Source organism: Elephas maximus, chromosome 12, assembly GCF_024166365.1.
Source record: "Elephas maximus indicus isolate mEleMax1 chromosome 12, mEleMax1 primary haplotype, whole genome shotgun sequence".
NCBI lineage: Eukaryota > Metazoa > Chordata > Mammalia > Proboscidea > Elephantidae > Elephas > Elephas maximus.
In genome coordinates this window covers 86,506,270-86,526,108 of record NC_064830.1, presented here as the reverse complement: position 1 = coordinate 86,526,108, position 19,839 = coordinate 86,506,270, and the positions used below count along the sequence as shown (strand labels likewise).

At 41.3% G+C, this 19,839-nt stretch overlaps 1 non-coding gene across 1 annotated transcript; it reads left to right on the top strand.

Moving 5' to 3' along the window:
- The first annotated feature begins 15,728 nt into the window (after nucleotides 1–15,728).
- Nucleotides 15,729–15,835, top strand: LOC126087602 (U6 spliceosomal RNA). The gene has a single exon (XR_007519784.1). It is a non-coding gene; the product is annotated as a U6 spliceosomal RNA (small nuclear RNA).
- Nucleotides 15,836–19,839: the final 4,004 nt, after the last annotated feature.

Sequence of the window (19,839 nt, the reverse complement as noted above, 5' to 3'; positions counted from 1 at the left end):
GCCCATTGTTGCAGCCACTGTGTCAATCTATCTCGTTGAGGGTCTTCCTCTTTTTCACTGACCTTCTACTTTGCCAAGCATGATGTCCCTCTTCACGGACTGGTCACTCCTGATAATATGTCCAAAGTATGTGGGATGAAGTCTCGCCATCCTTGCTTCTAAGGAGCATTCTGGCTGTACTTCTTCCAAGACAGATTTGTTCATCCTTCTGGAATTCCATGGAATATTCAATATTCTTCACCAAAAGCATAATTCAAAGGTGTCAATTCTTCAGTCTTCCTTATTCATTTTCCAGCTTTCACATGCATATGAAAAATGCATATGAGGTGACTGAAAATACCATAGCTTGAGTCAGTCACACCTTAATCCTCAAAGTGACATTTTTGCTTTTTAACATTTTAAAGAGGCCTTTTGCAGCTGTTTTGCCCAATGCAATGCATTGTTTGATTTCTTGACTGCTGCTTCCATGAACATTGATTGTGGATCTAAGTAAAATAAAATCCTTGACACTTGCAATGTTTTCTCCATTTGGCATGATTTTGCATATTGGTCTAGTTGTGGGGATTTTTGTTTTCTTAATGTTGAGGTGTAATCCATACTGAAAGCTGTAGTCTTTGATCTTCATCAGTAAGTGCTTCAAATCTTTTTCACTTTCAGAAAGGAAGTTGTGTCATCTGCATATTGCAGGTTGTTAGTGAGTCTCATGCCAATCCTGATGCCAAGTTCTTCTTCATATAGTCCAACTTCTCAGATAATTTGCTCACCATACAGAGGGAATAAATATAGTAAAAGGATAAAACCCTGATGCACACCTTTTCTGATTTTAAACCATATAGTATCTCCTTGTTCTGTTCGAATGACTGCCTCTTGTTCTACGTACAGATTCCTCATGAGCATAATTAAGTGTTCTGGGATTCCCTTCTTTGCAATGTAATCCACAATTTATTTTGATCCACACAGTCGAATGCCGTTGCGTAGTCAATAAAACACAGGTAACCATCTTTCTGGTATTCTCTGCTTTCAGCCAAGAGCCGTCTGTCATCTCATGTCCTCTTCTGAATTCGGATTGAACTTCTGGCAGTTTCCTGTTAATTGTACTGCTGCAACGACTTTTGAACGATCTTCAGAAAAAATTTACTTGTGTGACATTTATGATGTTGCTCGATAATTTCCACATTCTGTTGGATCACCTTTCTCTGGAATGGGCACAAATGTAGATCTCTTTCAGTCAGTTGGCCAGGAAGCTGTCTCCCAAACGTCTTGACATAGATGATTGAGAATCTCCAGCACTGAATCCATTTCTTGAAACATCTTAATTGGTATTCCATCAGTTCCTGGAGCCTTGTTTTTCACCATTGCATTTAGTGCAGCTGGACTTCTTCCTTCAGTACCATCGGTTCTTAAAGGAAAAAGTCCAAGCTGCACTGAAGGGGATGAACTTATGTTCATTTCAGGATTATTCACAATAGCAAAGAGATGGAAGTAACCTAAGTGCCCATCAACAGATGAATGGATAACTGTGGAACATACACGCAATGGAATACTACACAATGTTAAACAATGACAATGAATCTGTGAGATGTCTCACTACATGGATGAATCTGAAGGACATTATGCTGAATGAAATAGACAATCACAAAAGGACAAATACTATATGAGATCAGTATTATAAAAACTCAAGAAAAGGTTTACACAGAAAGAAACATTCTTTGGTGGTTAGAAAGTATGGGAGGGGAGGAAGTAAAAATCACTAACTCTCTAATAGACACGTATTAACTTTGGTGGAGGAAAAGACAATACACAATATGGGAGAAGTCAGCACGACATGAACAAGGCAAAGGAAGACACCGAGAGGTACACAAGAGTAAAAGGCAACAAAGGTAAATACTATTGCATATATAATCCTGCAATAAGAGTAATAACAAACAATAAATTATGAGTGGTTACATAGACTGATAAGCAAGCTGGACAAGTGTGAGATGGTGTATGGGAGTACACACTTGCATATATAAGCTTAGCAGTAGAAATTACTACATAAATATTTGTATGTGTTGCAAATATATCCATCTATACAATAAAGAATGCAGTTATGAAAACCTCTTAGTCAAAACCAAACACCTCTTGGGACCAAGTCACTGGGCTTGAGGGCTTAGGACCATAGTCTTGAGGGACATCTAGGTCAATTGGTACAACATAGTCTATAAAAGACAATGCTCTACATCCTACTTTGGTGAGTAGCAACTGGGGTCTTAAAAGCTTCAAGCCGCCATCTAAGATACTACTATAGGTCTTTTCCTGTCTGGAACAAAGAAGAGGGGAGAAAAACAAAGACCCAAGGAAACAATTAGTCCAAAGGACTAGTGGACCACAAGAACCACAGGCTGAGACCAGAAGAACTAGACAGTGCCTGGCTACCACTACCTGCCACTCTGACCAGAATCACAATAGAAGGTCCTGGACAGAGTGGAAGTAAAATATAGAACAAAACTCAAATGCATAAAAAAGACCAGACTTACTCGTGTGATAGAAACTGGTGGGACCCCCAAGAATATAGCCCTTAGATATTCTTCAAACTTGAAACTGAAAGCACTCCCAGTGATCACATTTCAGTCAAACAATAGACAGGCCTACAAAGTGAACAATAACACCTGTGAGAAAAGTACACCTTACAACAATCAACCATACAAGGCCAAAAGGGCAGTTGTGCCCAAAAGCAAATTTCAGAAGGCAGGAAAGGGCAGGAAACCTGGGCAAATGGAAATGTGGGCCCTAGGGAGGAAGTGGGAAAAGTGCTGACACATTGAGGGGATAGCAACCAATGTCACAAAACAAGCTGAGTATAAATTGTTGAATGGAAAATTAATTTGCTCTGCAAGCTATCACCTAAACCCCAATAAAAGGTTTAAGAAAAGACTACAGTGCCCATCTTACTGGCTTTAAATGAGCAAGTTGCCATGTTTTGGACTACCTGTGTTGGGAAGCCCCCATGTCAAAGAATTGAAGGTGACCTGTAGATGCTAAGGGAAGCCTCTACTGAAAGCCAGCAAGAAAGTGAAACTCTCAGTCCTATAATAGCAAGGAATTATAATACGTCGACAAAAGCAGATCATTCCGCAGTTTAGTCTCTGATGAAGCTGCAGCCCCAGCTGATATTTTGATTGAAACCTGTGAGATGCTGAGAACCCAGCTAACCCATATCAGACTCAGAACTGTAAGATGATAAATGTGTGTTGCTTCCAGCCACTAAATTTGTGGTAATTTTTTATGTAGGAATAGAAAACTAATGTTAGGCTGGCTATGCACATGATCTTTTACTCATCCATGACATGGAAGATTCCAGGTCTAAGGTGATGTATCAGTTAGCTTTTGCTGTATAACAAGCCACCCTAAGATTTTAGTGACTTAAAACAGCAACCACATTTAGTTTAGAATTTTGTGGCTTGGCTGAGTGATTCTTACGGTTTGGGTCAGCAGGACTAACCTGTGCTGAGCTATTTCTCACATTTGTGGGTAGCTAGCAAGTCATCTGAATGACCTACAGTGGCCTCACTCACGGGTATAATGTTTGGCAGCCTGTTGCTCATGTAGAGAAAAAACTGGGCCACATGACTTTCGTCATCCGGCAGGCTAGCTGGGGCTTCTTCACATGGTAGTTTGTGGGTTCCAAAGGCAGTAAAAGGGCGCAATCCCCAATGCCCTATGTGATGGTTAATGTCATGTGTCAAATTGCCTAGGCTATGGATCTCAGTGGTTTGGCATATACTGGACTGATTGCTCTTGCAAATGTAATATAATTACTTCCATGATGTGATTGGACGTCATTAGCCAACCAGCTGAAAGGGGAGTTTCCTTGGGTATGAGGCCTGCCTCCAGTATACAAATGGATGTTCCAGCAGGACTCTCTCTCTCAACCCCGCACTCTTCTCATCACCTGACCTCTGGTCCTTGGGACATAAGCCTGCAGAAGTCTTCAGCCTGACACGTGGCCTACAGATTTTGGATTCACCAGCTGCCACAACCCCTTGAGCCAGCAGAAGTCTTTAGCCTACCACCTGTTCCATGGATTTAGGACTTGCCAGCCCCCATAAAGGAGCCCTGGTGGTACAGTGGTTAAAGTACTTGGCTGCTAACCAAAAGATCAGTGATTCAAACCCACCAACTGCTCCACGCAAGAAAGACGTGGCAGTCTGCTTCCATAAAGATTTACAGCCCTGGAAATCCTATGGGAAAGTTGTACTCTGTCCTGTAGGGTTGCTTTGAGTTGGAATCAACCTGATGGTGGTGGGTTTGATTTTTGTGGTTTATCCCCCACAATGTGTGAGCCATTTCCTTCAAGTACCTCTCTCTAAATATATTTACATATACACTTCACTGGTTGTGCTGCTCTTCAGAACACAGACTAAGACACCCTGCTTACATCATATTTGCTAATATCATTTAGCCCAAGCAAGCCACGTGACCAACCAGGCTCATGTGTGGAGAAATAGACTCTTCCTCTTAATGAAAGGAGCTTCAAAGTCATATTGCAAAGGATCACTAGGATGGGTAGAATTTGTGTCCAGTTTTGCACTCCACTTCAAGAGGAAGAATTGTTCTTGCTTCCACTCACAGGTGGATTGAGACTAATATTTATTTACTTTTCCAGGTGAGGATGAGCTGAGATAGGGTAGGCTTTAATGGAAAGGAAGGGGCTAGAGCAGAAGCCAGCTTGGTGGTACTACAGAAATCTAGGATTGACTCTCTTCTTAGTTCTTTACCATGTTGTCGCCTCAGATGGTACCTCTTTCAGAACTTTCCATTCATCTATGATTCATCCTTCTCATCCCTCTTGCCTGTCTAGCCCAGGATCTGGTGCTCCTTCCTCCACATTTCCTTCCCCATTCATCATTTCATTCATTCATTGGTTCATTCATTTAATAAGTGTCTACAATGAACCAGACAGTACTCAAACCATCTTCACTTTCGCATACATAATAGCATGAGCACATGTAGCAAAGAAATTCACAAGCATAGAAAGATACACAGACATGCATATACACACACACACCCCTTCTTCTTTCAGACCCCCTTCTCTTTTTACATTTCCTTTCATACTTGACAAGTGAATCTGAAATAAAAGTAGCCTTTCAAAACCTGCTGTTCATTTGCAAAATTGCTGTGTAGGTGGAAGGAAATGCTTACAAGACAAAACATTCTGGAATCCAGGCTTCAGGGGGTAAAGATAGAACATCTACTGTTAGCCACCCTCCTTAGTATGCAGCAGGGAGAAGCCTGAGCTATAGCCATTATGATAGGGAGCATTCTAGACTGGGTCTTCAATTTTTTATTTTCTTGGAAGAATAGAAGCTCTGGTTGCCAATGAGACTTTCTGTGGGGGAGATAAGATTTGGGATTACTGAATTAACTCATTCAACAGATAGGTATTCAGCACTGTGCTGGGTGTTGGGGAGGTGGTGGTGAACTTGGCAGAGAGGGCCTGCCCTTGTAGAGCGTATACTCTAATAGAGAGAGATAGATGTTACATAAGTAAACACATTAGCTACAAAAGACACCTTTAAAGTGTGGTTAGTGTTATTTTGGAAATAAAATAAAGGGGCCAAGTGTGACAAAGGGAGAGTTTGGGGTGCTGTTTTTGCTTGAGGGGTCAGGGATGGCTTCTTTCTATGTTTATGGTTCCTATTCAGAATCTCTCTTTGAAGCAAGATAGTCCAGGCAAGGAGAGGTAATTTCTCCTGGACTTGGGTCTCCCATTCACACGGAACCTCATGGTAAGCAGCATAGAAAGAGTGGGGCAGGTACAGCTAAGGCATGTGGCTGAACAACGCCCAAGGTCAAGAAATAAAATACTGGGGACCTGGGGAAATAGACAGGGCCCAGTAGAGAGTCTCAATCCTGGCTTCCTGCTGGCTTCACCTGAGGAATTTTAAAACACACCACTATGTAAGCTCCATCCCTCAGTGAATCTGGGCAGTCACTGGTAAGAACCCTGGGTCAGGGAACATCCTGAAAATGTAACCTGTCTTGGGACAATCCAAATGAAATTTTGAATTCTTGGCTTGCCTCCCTTTTCTTAATGTCCCTTCATGTGTATCTTGTTTCCCTGACTCATTAGTCCTTCCACACTCCAGAAGGGTCAGTTCTCGTCTCTCCTCTCGTGGTTTTTTCATCCACTGCAGTCCAGTGTTTCTCATTTTCTTTCATAACCCAGTTAAGTAATATCACAATGCATGATGGAAAGAACAGGAATTTTGGTGACAATACGGAGGAAGATATGATAAAAAGCTAGCAGGGAGTTCAAAAGTGTAAGTACTATGTAGCAATTTGAAATAGGGACAAAAATCTAAATTATAGAGTAGTAAAAAAATTTTTTTTTTTTTTTTTATCATCTTGCTTGGTAAAATAGAGGGCCAGCAAAAAAAAGAAAGACCCTCAACGAGTTGGATTGATGCTGGCTGCAACAATGGGCTCAAGCATAGCAATGATTGTAAGCATGATGCAGGACCGGGCAGTGTTTCGTTCTGTGGTATATAGGGTCGCTATGAGTCGGAACCGACTCGACGACACCTAACAACAACAACAATATCATCTAGTACCCAAAACCAAACCCACTGCTGTCAATTCGATTCCGACTCATAGCAACCCTGTAGGACAGAGCAGAGCTGCCTCATAGGGCTTCCAAGGAGCAGCTGGTAGATTCGAACTGCCAACCTTTTGGTTAGCAGCCTGAACTCTTAACCACTACACCACCAGAGCACCATCATCAAGTACAGTGGTTCCCAAAGTATGATCCCCAGACCAATACCATCAGCATCACCTGGTAACTTGCTAGAAAGGCAAATCCCCTACCGCAGACCCATGAAATTAGAATTTCTGTAGGTGGGGTACAGGAATCGGTGTTTTAACCAATCTCCAAGTAATTCCAATGTGAGCTCAAAGCTGAGAACACATTGTTCTAGCAGATGTTCAAAATGATGGCTATCTAAGTGAAAAATTACATTATGCTCTGTGAAACCTGTATGTGTGCGATACGTTTTCACAAGACTTCCACCAACACATCTGAAGCCTACAATTTGGTGGCTATGATAAAGATGCTGTCCTATTTCCTTGGCTTCTATTCAGTTTTTCTCTTCATTCATTGAATAAGAAATGACTGAGCACTGACTTCCTCCTGGGCATGCAGTCCCTGTCCTCTTGTAGCCCGAGAGACTCATACACAAATGATCATAACACAGCAAGTAGAAGTCACTGGACCAGGGCTGTGCCTTTGAAGCCCAGTGGCTAGAGAGTCTGAAAACTCCGCTGCAGTGCTCCAGCAAGATCCACAGAGGAAGTCGGTTTGACCTGTGTCTTGAAAGGTGGGCCAGCATTCACAAGGCTCAGAAGGGGGCAGGGAGTCCAGGCAGCCAGAGCTGGTCAGGCAAGGCTTCAGAGACATGAAGGAACACAGCAGGCTGGAGGAGCAACCAGCCCCCTACTTCAAGGGGTGCCAGTGTCAGAAATAAGATGGAGAGCCTAGAATTCTGGGATGTGAATGAACACCAGAACAAGTTTTAATCAAGATTCTGCTGCAGTCAAATTTTGCACAGGGCAAGTGTAAGCTTCTCAGCCCAGGCTCACCCTCTCCTACCATTGGATCATTCGGTAAAAGCTGTCAGCTCCTGAGATCAATATTTCTGTTTCTTCTCCTCAGCCTGTCTACCAGCTTCTCTTATCACGATGCTTCAACCAGGGCTGTATCTTCCTTAACTCCCACCTGTCAGTGCTTGCTATGGAGGAGAAAGTCTGCATGGAAAGTGGGTCAAGACCTTAGAGGTGTGTCTCTTGGTGCTGTCTGTTCACAAGGGGTGTGTGTGTGTGTGCAAATTTAAAGCTGGCACAAGGGGACTGCCATAGTGGCAGACTTTTTGAGCAGGAAGTCCACTTGAAAATCACTCAGCCCTCCCTCTTTTTGTTGTAGACAAAGAAAAAGGTGACTAGAGACATCAGCAATTGTCTAACGTCACACAGCAATAATCACATTAGTAGGCAGCACGGAGTAATTAGTTGTTCCAAATCTAACTGTCTATTAGAAACACCTGAGAAACTTTAAAAATACAGATTTCTTGCCTCACTTAGGCCCGGTGACATAAATTTTTTTTTTTAGACAATCTGTATTTTTTATACCACTCCCTAGAAATTCTGCTGTGCAGGTGAGTTTGAGAGCCATGGTATGGAGAAAAAGCAAGGGACTTGGAATGCGATACATGAGGATGGATTTCATTCCAAGTTCTTTATTTATACTAGCAAAAGCCAAAATAGGAATTCATTGGCTCAGGAAACTATTCCACTATTAATGACTTCAGGCATGTCTGGATCCAGGAGGTCTGTATAACGTCTTCAACAATCTCTCTTCGTCTTTCAGCTCAGCCTCATTCTCAGGTGAGCTCTCCCCAATAATGGCAAGAATGGCCACTAAGGACTTGAAGTTTTCATTTTATCTTAGCAACCCTGGTAGCATAAGAGCATCTCTTTTACAACTCTGACAAAATTTCCAGGATCAGCTCTCACTGGCCTTCCCGTCTCAAGTCATATGCCTCTCCCTGAATCAAGCACTGTGGTGGGAAAAAAGAAATACTGCGATTCACCAGGCCTAAACTACATGCCAAACCCTGGAGACAAAGGTTACTAAACAAAGGATTCAGTGCAAGTCAAGAAACAAACAATAGATATTCACTACACATGGGTCCAAATATGGGGCCATATATGGGAGAACTGGGGCCATAACCCATGTTTCCTGAGTAGGGTCTCCCATTATAACACCAGGAGGAGGTGGGGTACTTAAATATCATCTTCTGTCATCACCAAACAAGATGCCAACCCAGTGTACATTACCTTTAAGTGCTGTATGAATGATTGGACTTTCAGCCTTGTCTGCTTTAAATAGATCCTGAACACCCGTCTCATATAATTCCAGTTTTAGATGTTGCCTCCTCACCCTCCTTGAAACAGCTTTCTAGCTGTCCTCCACTATCCATTCTGCCTTCCTAGTAATAGAATTTCAGCTGGACACATTTCCCAGCCTCCTTTGCAGCTATGCGTGTGGTCAGGTGACTAAACTAACCAATGCTAAACTAGGCAGGGGCTTCTCTGATTTCTTATCCTCTCCCCTCTGGCTGGAAGGAGAGAAAAAGAATAGCTTGATTTGAACCAGAAATAGAAGCCTTGTGTTGTGGGTGGTAGAGCTGCCTGCTCAACCTGTCTGCCAGCAGTCTACCCCTGGATTGTGATGTGAATGAGAACTAAAACTATTTTGTTTAAGTCACAGTGATGCAGGGTCTTTTTATATATAACTGAAATATCATCCTTGTAATTCATCCAAATCATGTCCCTCTAGGCCCTTTTAACATGCCAATCTTCATTCCACTCTTTGTTGTTGTTGTTAAGTGCCGTTGATTCGGTTCCAACTCATAGTGACCCGATGCACAACAGAACGAAACACTGCCTGGTCCTGCACCAACCTCACAATTGTTGCAGTGCTTGAGCCCATTGTTGCAGCCACCATGTCAATCCATCTCATTGAGGATCTTCCTCTTTTTCATTGACCCTCTACTTTACCAAGCAAGATGTCCTTCTCCGGGGACTGATCCCTCCTGATAACATGTCCAAAGTGTGTAAGACATAGCCTCAGTGTCCTTGCTTCTAAGCAACATTTTTGTACTTCTTCCAAGACAGACTTGTTCATTTTTCTGGCAGACCATGGTATATTCAATAGTCTTTGCCAAACCAAAATGCAAAGGCGTCAGTTCTTCTTCGGTCTTCCTTATTCATCATCCAGCATTCCTGTGCTTGTGAGGTGACTGAAAACACCATGGCTTGGGTCAGGTGCACCTTAGTCCTCAAGGTGACATCTTTGCTTTTCAATACTTTAAAGAAGTCTTTTGCAGCTGATTTGCCCAATGCAATGCATTGTTTGATTTCTTAACTGCTGCTTCCATGGGTGTTGATTGTGGATCCAAGAAAAATGAAATCCTTGACAACTTCAATCTTTTTTCTGTTTACCATGATGCTGCTTATTGGTCCAGTTGTGAAGATTTTTGTTTTCTTTATGTTGAGCTGTAATCCATAGTGAAGGCTGTGGTCTTTGATCTTCATCAGTAAGTGCTTCAAGTCCTCTTCAAATTCAGTAAGCAAGGTTGTGTCATCTGCATATCACAGGTTGTTAGTGAGTCTTCCTCCAATCGTGATGCCCCGTTCTTCTTCATATAGTCCAGCTTCTCAGATTATTTGATTAGATCAGCATACAGATTGAACAGGTATGGTGAAAGAATACAACACTGACACACACCTTTCCTGACTTTAAACCATACAGTATCTCATTGTTCTGATCGAATGACTGCCTCTTGATCCATGTTCAGGTTCCTCATGAGCACAATTAAGTATTCTGGAATTCCCATTCTTGACAATGTTTTTTATAATTTGTTATGATCCACACAGTCAAATGCCTTTCCATAATCAATAAAACATGGGTGAATATCTTTCTGGTATTCTCTGCTTTCAGCCAGGATCCATCTGACATCAGCATTGATACCCCTGGTTCCACATCCTCTTCTGAATCTGACTTGAATTTCTGCCAGTTCCCTGTTGATATACTGCTGCAGACACTTTGGAATGATCTTCAGCAAAGTTTTACTTGTGTGTGATATAAATAATATTGTTCAATAATTTCTGCATTCTGTTGGATTACCTTTCTTGGGAATAGGCATAAATATAGATCTCTTCCAGTCATTTGGTAAGGTAGCTGTCTTCCAAATCTCCTGGCATAGACAAGTGAGCACTTCCAGCACTATATCTGTTTGTTGAAACATCTCAATTGATATTCTGTCAATTCCTGGAGCCTTATTTTTCATCAATACCTTCAGTGCAGCTTAAACTTCTTCTTTCAGTACTGTCAGTTCTTAATCATATGCTACCTTTTGAAAGGGTTGAATGTCGACCAACTCTTTTTCATATAGTGACTCTGTATACTCCTTCCGTCTTCTTTTGATGCTTCCTGTGTCATTTAATACTTTCCCGGTAGAATCCTTCAGTATTGCAACTTGAGGCTTGAATTTTTTCTTCAGTGCTTTCTGTTTGAGAAATGCTGATCGTGTTCTTTCCTTTTGGTTTTCTTTCTCCAGGTTTTTGCACTTGTCATCATACTTTACTTTGTCTTCTTGAGCTGCCCTTTCAAAGCCTCTGTACAGCTCTTTTACTTTAACAATTTTTCTTTTTGCTTTACCTACTCGACGTTCAAGAGTAAGTTTCAGAGTCTCTTGACATCCATTTTGGTCTTTTCTTTCTCTCCTGTCTTTTTAATGGCATCTTGCTTTCTTCATATACGGTGTCCTTGATGTCATTCCACAGCTCATCTGCTGTTCGGTCATTAGTTTTTAACGAGTCAAATCTATTCTTGAGATGGTCTCCAAATTCAGGTAGGATGTACTCAAGATAGTACTTTGGCTCTCCTGGGCTTGTTCTAATTTTCTTCAGTTTCAGCTGGAACTTGCATATGAGCAATTATGGTCTGCTCCACAGTCAGCCCCTGGCCTTGTTCCAACGAATGATATTGAGCTTTTCCATAGTCTCTTTACACAGATGCAGTTGATGATTCCTGTGTACTCTGTCTGGCGAGGTCCACGTGTATAGTCACTGCTTATGTTGTTAAAAAAAATATATTTGCAATGAAGAAGTCATTGATCTTGCCAAATTCAATCATGCGATCTTTGGCGTCATTTCTATCACCAAGGCCATATTTTCCAACTACTGATCTTTCTTCGTTTCCAACTTTTGCATTCTAGTCACCAGTATCGATGCATCCTGACTGCATGTTGGATCAATTTCATACTGCAGAAGTTGGTAAAAATCTTTAGTTTCTTCATCTTTGGCCTTAGTGCTTGGCACATAAATTTGAATAATAGTATTAACTGGACTTCCTTGTAGGCATATGGATATTATCCTATGACCGAGAGCCTTGCACTTCAGGATAGATCTTGAAATGTTCTTTTTGACTATGAATGCAACACCATTACTCTTCAAGTTTTCATTCCTGGCGTAGTAGACTGTACGATTGTCCAATTCAAAATGGCCAGTACCAGTTCCCTTTCAGCTCACTAATGCCCAGGATATTGATGTTTATGCATTCCATTTCATTTTTGACAATTTCCAACTTTCCTGGATTCATACTTCCTACATTCCAGGTCCAGGTTATTAATGGATGTTTACAACTCTTTCTTCTCATTTTGAGTCATGCCACCTCAGCAAATGAAGGTCCCAAAAGCTTTACTCCATCCACATCATTAAGGTCGACTCTACTTTGAGGAGGCAGCTCTTCCCCAGTTGTATTTTGAGTGCCTTCCAACCTGAGGGGCTCATCTTTCAACACGCTCCACTGCTATTCATAAGGTTTTCACTGGCTAATTCTTTTCAGAAGTAGACCGCTGGGTCCTTCTGCCTAGTCTGTCTTAGTCTGGAACCTCAGCTGAAACCTATCCGCCATGGGTGATCCTGTTGGTATCTGAATACAGTGGCACAGCTTCCAGCATCACAGCAACACACATTCCATTCTTTACGACTATCTAATTCACTGGCGGGTTCATTTTATCTCATGGTATGCATCTCAGGGCCCTAGCTCTGAAGATCTGTTTTCCAGATGGGCAAACTAAGGATCAAAATCGTATGACCATTTAGTGCTAGAGAAGAAACAGAAGGTGGATTCCCTGCCTCCAACCAGTTCTTGGAATTTGTTTCTAAATGGCTTCCAATCACCTCAAGAGACAACACATCCCCGGGCACCTGGCTGATGTTCCCACATTCATAAGGATGTAGTTAGGAGGCCCTCTAACCACAGATCAAATCTCTATCTCTATTTAACACATAGTAAAATGAGGTCCCAAAGCAAAATCAATGGATTCATCTAAAGTTCTCTTTTGGGGTTTTTCTGAAGAGTGAATAAGAGCAAGGGGTTTATCAGCTGGGCCTTAGGGGTTTCATGAATCAAAAGAAGGGGAGAAAGGGGACAGAGCAAAAGGGGAGGGGTAATCTGGGAAGATGGTCTCTAGTTTTCATAAGATTCTTAAAGACAGCAATGATCCCAAATGTTTAAGTTCAATGATTAAAAGCAATATTGCTGAGTTGAAGTCCAGGACACATCATTTCTTTCTGTAATCTTGGATTAGTAATAAAACTCCCTCGGCCTCAGTTTTCTCATCTGGAAAGTGGAGAAAAAGGCACAACCATCCTTTATCCTGAGATTAAATGAGATAATGTAAATGAAAGCATTTCATTTGCTGGAAAACAATTTAGGTATTAGCTGGTTTACTGTCTCAAACGTATTCTTTCTGGTAACACTGAGCCCTCAGGGAAAGCAAGTCTATGATTTCCTCTAAAGTGGGTTGGGGAGACCCTACAGGGAACCAGGATGTTCTGTTTGCATCCCGCTGAAACAAGCCTGGCCACCATTCTCCCAGAAGTGAGTAGACTGTGAAGAGCAGGCAGAGGGCATGGGGAAGGTCTGCCTTCATGATCCAACTCTGCCCCTCTACCTGAAGTTTGCCCTCCTAGTTTTAGAAGCACCCAACGTTTAATTTTAACCAATCTGGATGGAAATGTCTCTCAGAGAATAGCACATGTAATGAACATTACCCAGTTTTTGTTTGTTTTTTTCATGTACATACAGTGGTTAAATAGACAAAATCTGAACATGGATGCCCTGGGTTCTAATTCCAGTTTTGTTTTTGTTTTTTTCACTTAAGACAAGTAAGTCAAACTCTTAAACAAGTGGCTCAAACAAGTTTCTTCACTTGGACAAGCTACTTAAACTCTCTGAGCCTTACTTTCCTCATCTGTAAAATGGGGACAACAAGATGACCCAGCCCACTGGCTCATTCATTCGTTACTAATACATGCTAATCACTTTTCATGTTCTGGGCTGTGTTCTAGGCACTGGTGATGCTACAGTGAAAGAGAAAAGATAAAAAGTCCTGCCCTTCAGTTCTTGAGAGGATTAAATGAGCTGTTACGTGTAAAATAGTTATACAATAGAGGCTATGTAAGTGTTAGCTGTGTAACTGCTGTTACGGCTGTTACAATTGCTGCTGGTGCTGCTATTTCTACTAATATCACTACTACTGTTACTACTCTGTGAGGGAAAGATGTGGCAATCTGCTTCCATAAAGGTTTACAGCCTTGGAAACCATATGAGGCAGCTCTACCCTGTCCTATAGGGTCACTATGAGTCGAAATTTACTCAATGGCAGTAGGAACTACTACTGCTACAGCTACTACTGTACCGCTACTACTGCTGCTACTACTATAGCAACTACTTCACTTACTACGATTTACACTGCCGCTGCTGCTATTGCTACTATGACTGTAACTATTACCACCACTACTAGTAGTAGTACTTCTACTACTATTACTACTACCATTATCACCACCACCACACTAATGCTGCTTTATCTACTACTACTACTACTACCACTACAACTATTTCTACTATTACTGCTATTGCTACTGTTACTGCTACTATATTAACAACAAATACTATGACTAAATACTGCTGCTACTACTAACACTACTGATTCTGCTATTACTACTACTATTGCTATCTTATTCCTATTGCTACTGTCAGTACTACTGTGACAACAACTACTACTACCATGATACTACTGCTACCACTGCTATTAATGCCATGACTACTACTGTTATGACTACTGCCATTAATGCTATTGCTACTACTACCACTGCTACTACAGTTGCTACTATTACTACCACTGCTACTGGTATTACTACCATTACTACTACTTCTACCACTGCTATTCCTGCTACTACTGCTACAACAAAAACTACTACCACTATGACCACTACGCTACTGCTACTATTACTTCTATTATTACAGCTACTGCTGCTATTGATGCTATTAAATCTACTGTTATTACTACTGCTATTGCTACTACTGCTGCTGCTTCTAATCCTGCGCTGCAATTACTACCACTACTCCCTCTACTTCTACTGTTACTATTATTGCTACTGTTTGACCACCTCTCAACGGAATCAAGGACCTGCTTCAGGAGATTTCCCCATATTTTGAGACAGAGTCTGCTTCCCAACCCTGAAATCTGAAAATGCCTGAGCTGCTTCCTCAGTCCACTTAGCTGCTCAGGTATGGGCATGCAGCCTGCACCAGCCACTCAGGGGGCATCAGTGATAACTTCAGAAGGAAAGCACTGTAATAATTTGGAGCATTCTTCTCTGACCCTCTGGAGAGCCTGACAACCACCTAAAATCCTTCAATACATTGTTGTCTGCTTAAAACAAGAACCTTGACAGAAACCTTATCCTATGTGCTCCCCTCTGTTGTTCTTTCATTGCTGCCACTATTGTCTGCTGGAAACAGTATAACCAAGACTACAAATCTTGACAAGCGGCCACTCATAATCCTACAACCACAATCAACTATTTCTACATTATGATCTTTCCATCCATTTCTCGTCCATGAACACATATATTTCATCACAATTTCAATCAATGTATGAATTGAATTTTACATTTGTTTTTTACATTTAACATTATATTATAAACACTTTACTATGTCTTGATCTATATAACTATTATTTAAAGTATACTTATTATTGGATCCAGTTGATGCACCATAATTCTTTAAAAACTCCCCTAAGCGATGAGCATTTCCATATCAAGGTTTGACTATTACAGTGTTTGCTTCGGCACCACATATACTAAAACTGGAATGATACAGAAAAGATTAGTCTGACCCCTGTGCAAGGATGACACATAAATTCATGAAGCATTCCATATTTTTTGAAGGGAAAGACAACACACAATATAGGGGAAGTCAGTGCAGCTTGACCAAGGCAAAGTCGTAGAAGCTTCCTAGACACATCCAAACACCTTGAGGAACTAAGTTGCTAGGGCCAAGGGCTGGGGACCATGGTCTCTCGGGGGACATCTAGGTCAATTGGCATAACATAGTTCATAAAGAAAATGCTCTACATCTGACTTTGATGAGTAGCACAAGGGTCTTAAAAGCTTGTGAGTGGCCATCTAGCATATATCTACCGGTCCCATCATGTCTGGAACAAAGGAGAATGAAGAAAACCAAAGACAAAGGAAACAATGCAAAGGACTGATGGACCACATGAATCAGAGCTTCCACCAGCCTAAGCCCAGAACTAGATGGTGCCCAGCTACCACCACTGACCACTCTGACAGGGATCATGATAGGGGGTCCCAGGCAGACTGGGAAAAAATGTAGAACAAAATTCAAATTCACAAAAAAAGACCTGACTTACTGGTCAGACAGTGACTGGAGGAACTCCGGAGACTATGGCGTGCAGATGCCCTGCTAACTCAGAACTGAAGCCACTCCCAAAGTCCACCTTTCAGCCAAAGATTAGACAGGCCTATAAGACAAACAGTAACACATGTGAGGAACATGCTTCTTGGTTCAGTCAAGTATATGAGACCAAACGGGTAACACCTGCCCAAAAGCAAAGACGAGAAGGCAGGGATAGGAAAACTGTACAGATGGACACGGAGAACCCAGGGTGGAAAGGGAAAGGGGGCGAGTACTGAAACATTGTGGGAATTGCAACTAATGTCACAAAAATATTTGTGTAAAAAATTTTTGAATGAAAAACTAAAAAAAAAAGATTTGACTATTATAGATGATATCGTAGTAAGTATATTTGTGCTGGTATATTTTTTATACAGAATTTTTTGAGAACTGAGATTATCCAGCAGGAATATATATATATATAGTTCTCGTTAGGCGCCGTCGAGTCGGTTCCGACTCATAGCAACCCTATGCACAACAGAGCTAAACACTGTCTGGTCCTGAGCCATCCTCACAACCGTTGTTATGCTTGAGCTCATTGTTGCAGCCACTGTGTCAATCCACCTCGTTGAGGGTCTTCCTCTTTTCCGCTGACCCTGTACTCTGCCAAGCATGATGTCCTCCAGAGACTGATCCCTCCTGACAACATGTACAAATTATATAAGACACAGTCTCGCCATCCTTGCCTCTAAGGAGCATTCTGGCAGCACTTCCTCCAAGACAGATTTGTTCGTTCTTTTGGTAGCCCATGGTATATTCAATATTCTTCGCCAACACCGCAATTCAAAGACGTCAACTCTTCTTCGGTCTTCCTTATTCATTGTCCAGCTTTCACATGCATATGAGGCGATTGAAAATACCATGGGGTGGGTCAGGTGCACCTTAGTCTTCAGGGTGACATTTTTGCTCTTCAACACTTTGAAGAAGTCCTTTGCAGCAGATTTATCCAATGCAATGTGTCTTTTGATTTCTTGACTGCTGTTTCCATGGCTGTTGATTGTGGATCCAAGTAAAATGAAATCCTTGGCAACGTCAATCTTTTCTCCGTTTATCATGTTGTTGCTCATTGGTCCAGTTGTGAAGATTTTTGTTTTCTTTATGTTGAGGTGTAATCCATACTGAAGGCTGTGGTCTTTGATCTTCATTAGTAAGTGCTTCAAGTCCTCTTCACTTTCAGCAAGCAAAGTTGTGTCATCTGCATAACGCAGGTTGTTAATGAGTATTCCTCCAATCCTGATGCCCCGTTCTTCTTCATATAGTCCAGTTTCTCATATTATCTGTCCAGCATACAGATTAAATAGGTGTGGTGAAAGAATACAACCCTGATGCACGCCTTTCCTGACTTTAAACCAATCAGTATCCTCTTGTTCTGTCTGAACAACTGCCTCTTGATCTATGTAAAGGTTCCTCACAAGCACAATTAAGTGTTCTGGAAATCCCATTCTTCGCAGTGTTATCCATAGTTTGTTATTATGATTCACACAGTTGAATGCCTTTGCATAATCAATAAAACACAGGTAAACATCCTTCTGGTATTCTCTGCTTTCAGCCAGGATCCATCTGACATCAGCAATGATATCCCTGGTTCCACGTCCTCTTCTGAAACAGGCCTGAATTTCTGACAGTTCCCTGTCGATATACTGCTACAGCCTTTTTTGAATGATCTTCAGCAAAATTTTGCTTGCGTGTGATATTAATGATATTGTTCTACAATTTCCACATTTGGTTGGATCATCTTTTTTGGGAATAGTCATAAATAGGGATCTCTTCTAATCAGTTGGCCAGGAAGCTGTCTTCCATATTTCTTGGCATAGGCAACTGAGCACCTCCAGTGCTGCATCTGTTTGTTGAAACATCTCAATTGATATTCCATCAATTCCTGGAGCCTTGTTTTTCGCCAGTGCCTTCAGAGAAGCCTGAACTTCTTCCTTCAGTACCATCGATTCCTGATCATATGCCACCTCTTGAAATGGTTGAATATCGACTAATTCTTTTTGATATAATGACTCTGTATTCCTTCCATCTTCTTTTGATGCTTCCTGCATCATTTAATATTTCCTTATGGAATCCTTCACTATTGCAACTTGAGGCTTGAATTTTTTGTTCATTTCTTTCAGCTTGAGAAATGCCGGGTGTGTTCTTTCCTTTTGTTTTTCCATCTCCAGCTCTTTGCACATGTCATTATAATACTTTACTTTGTCTTCTCAAGAGGCCTTTTGAAATCTTCTGTTCAGTTCTTTTACTTCATCAAATCTTCCTTTTGCTTTAGCTGCTTGACACTCAAGAGCAAGTTTCAGAGTCTCCTCTGACATCCATCTTGGTCTTTTCTTTCTTTCCTGTCTTTTCACTGACCTCTTGCTTTCTTTGTGTATGCTGTCCTTGATGTCATTCCACAACTGGTTTGGTCTTTGGTCATTACTGTTCAATGCGTCAATTCTATTCTTGAGATGGTCTCTAAATTCAGGTGGGATATACTCCAGGTCGTATTTTGGCTCTCGTGGACTTGCTCTGATTTTCTTCAGTTTCAGCTTGAACTTGCATATGAGCAATTGATGGTCTGTTCCACGGTCAGCCCCTGGCCTTGTTCTGACTGATGATATTGAGCTTTTCCATCGTCTCTTTCCACAGATGTAGTCAATTTGATTTCTGTGTGTTCCACCTGGAGAGGTCCATGTGTATAGTTGCCATTTATGTTCTTGAAAGAAGGTATTTGCAATGAAGAAGTCGTTGGTCTTGCAAAATTCTATCATTCGATCTCTGGCATTGTTTCTATTACCAAGGCCATATTTTTCAACTACTGATCCTTCTTTGTTTCCAACTTTCATATTCCAATTGCCAGTAATTATCAATGCATCTTGATTGCATGTTCGATCAATTTCAGACTACAGCAGCTGACAAAAATCTTTAGTTTCTTCATCTTTGGCCCTAGTGTTTGGTGCGTAAATTTGAATAATAGTCATATTAACTGGTCTTCTTTGTAGGCATATGGATATTATTCTATCACTGACAGCGTTGTACTTCAGGATAGATCTTGAAACGTTCCTTTTGACAATGAATGCGACACCGTTCCTCTTCAAGCTGTCCGATTCAAAATGGCCAATACCAGTCCATTTCAGCTCACTAATGCCTAGGATATCGATGTTTATGCATTCCATTTGATTTTTGACAATTTCCAATTTTCCTAGATTCATGCTTGGTACATTCATTCTAGGGTAAGTATGGAAAATGGAGATACTAGGGGTGGAAGCACAGGGGGTAGAGAATTCTGACCTAGGCAAATTCACCTGGTCTCAATATCTTCAAAAAATGGCAAAGATGGCTTAGAAAAGAGAGAGAATTCACATCGATTTACTCTGAGGAAGAAATAGAAGTTGAAAAATGTAGTTGAAAAGTCAAGTCTTTTTCCAGTTGCAGTTGATAAAGATCCAATTCAAATTGACTTAGGCCAAAAGGGACTTTATTTGTTCATG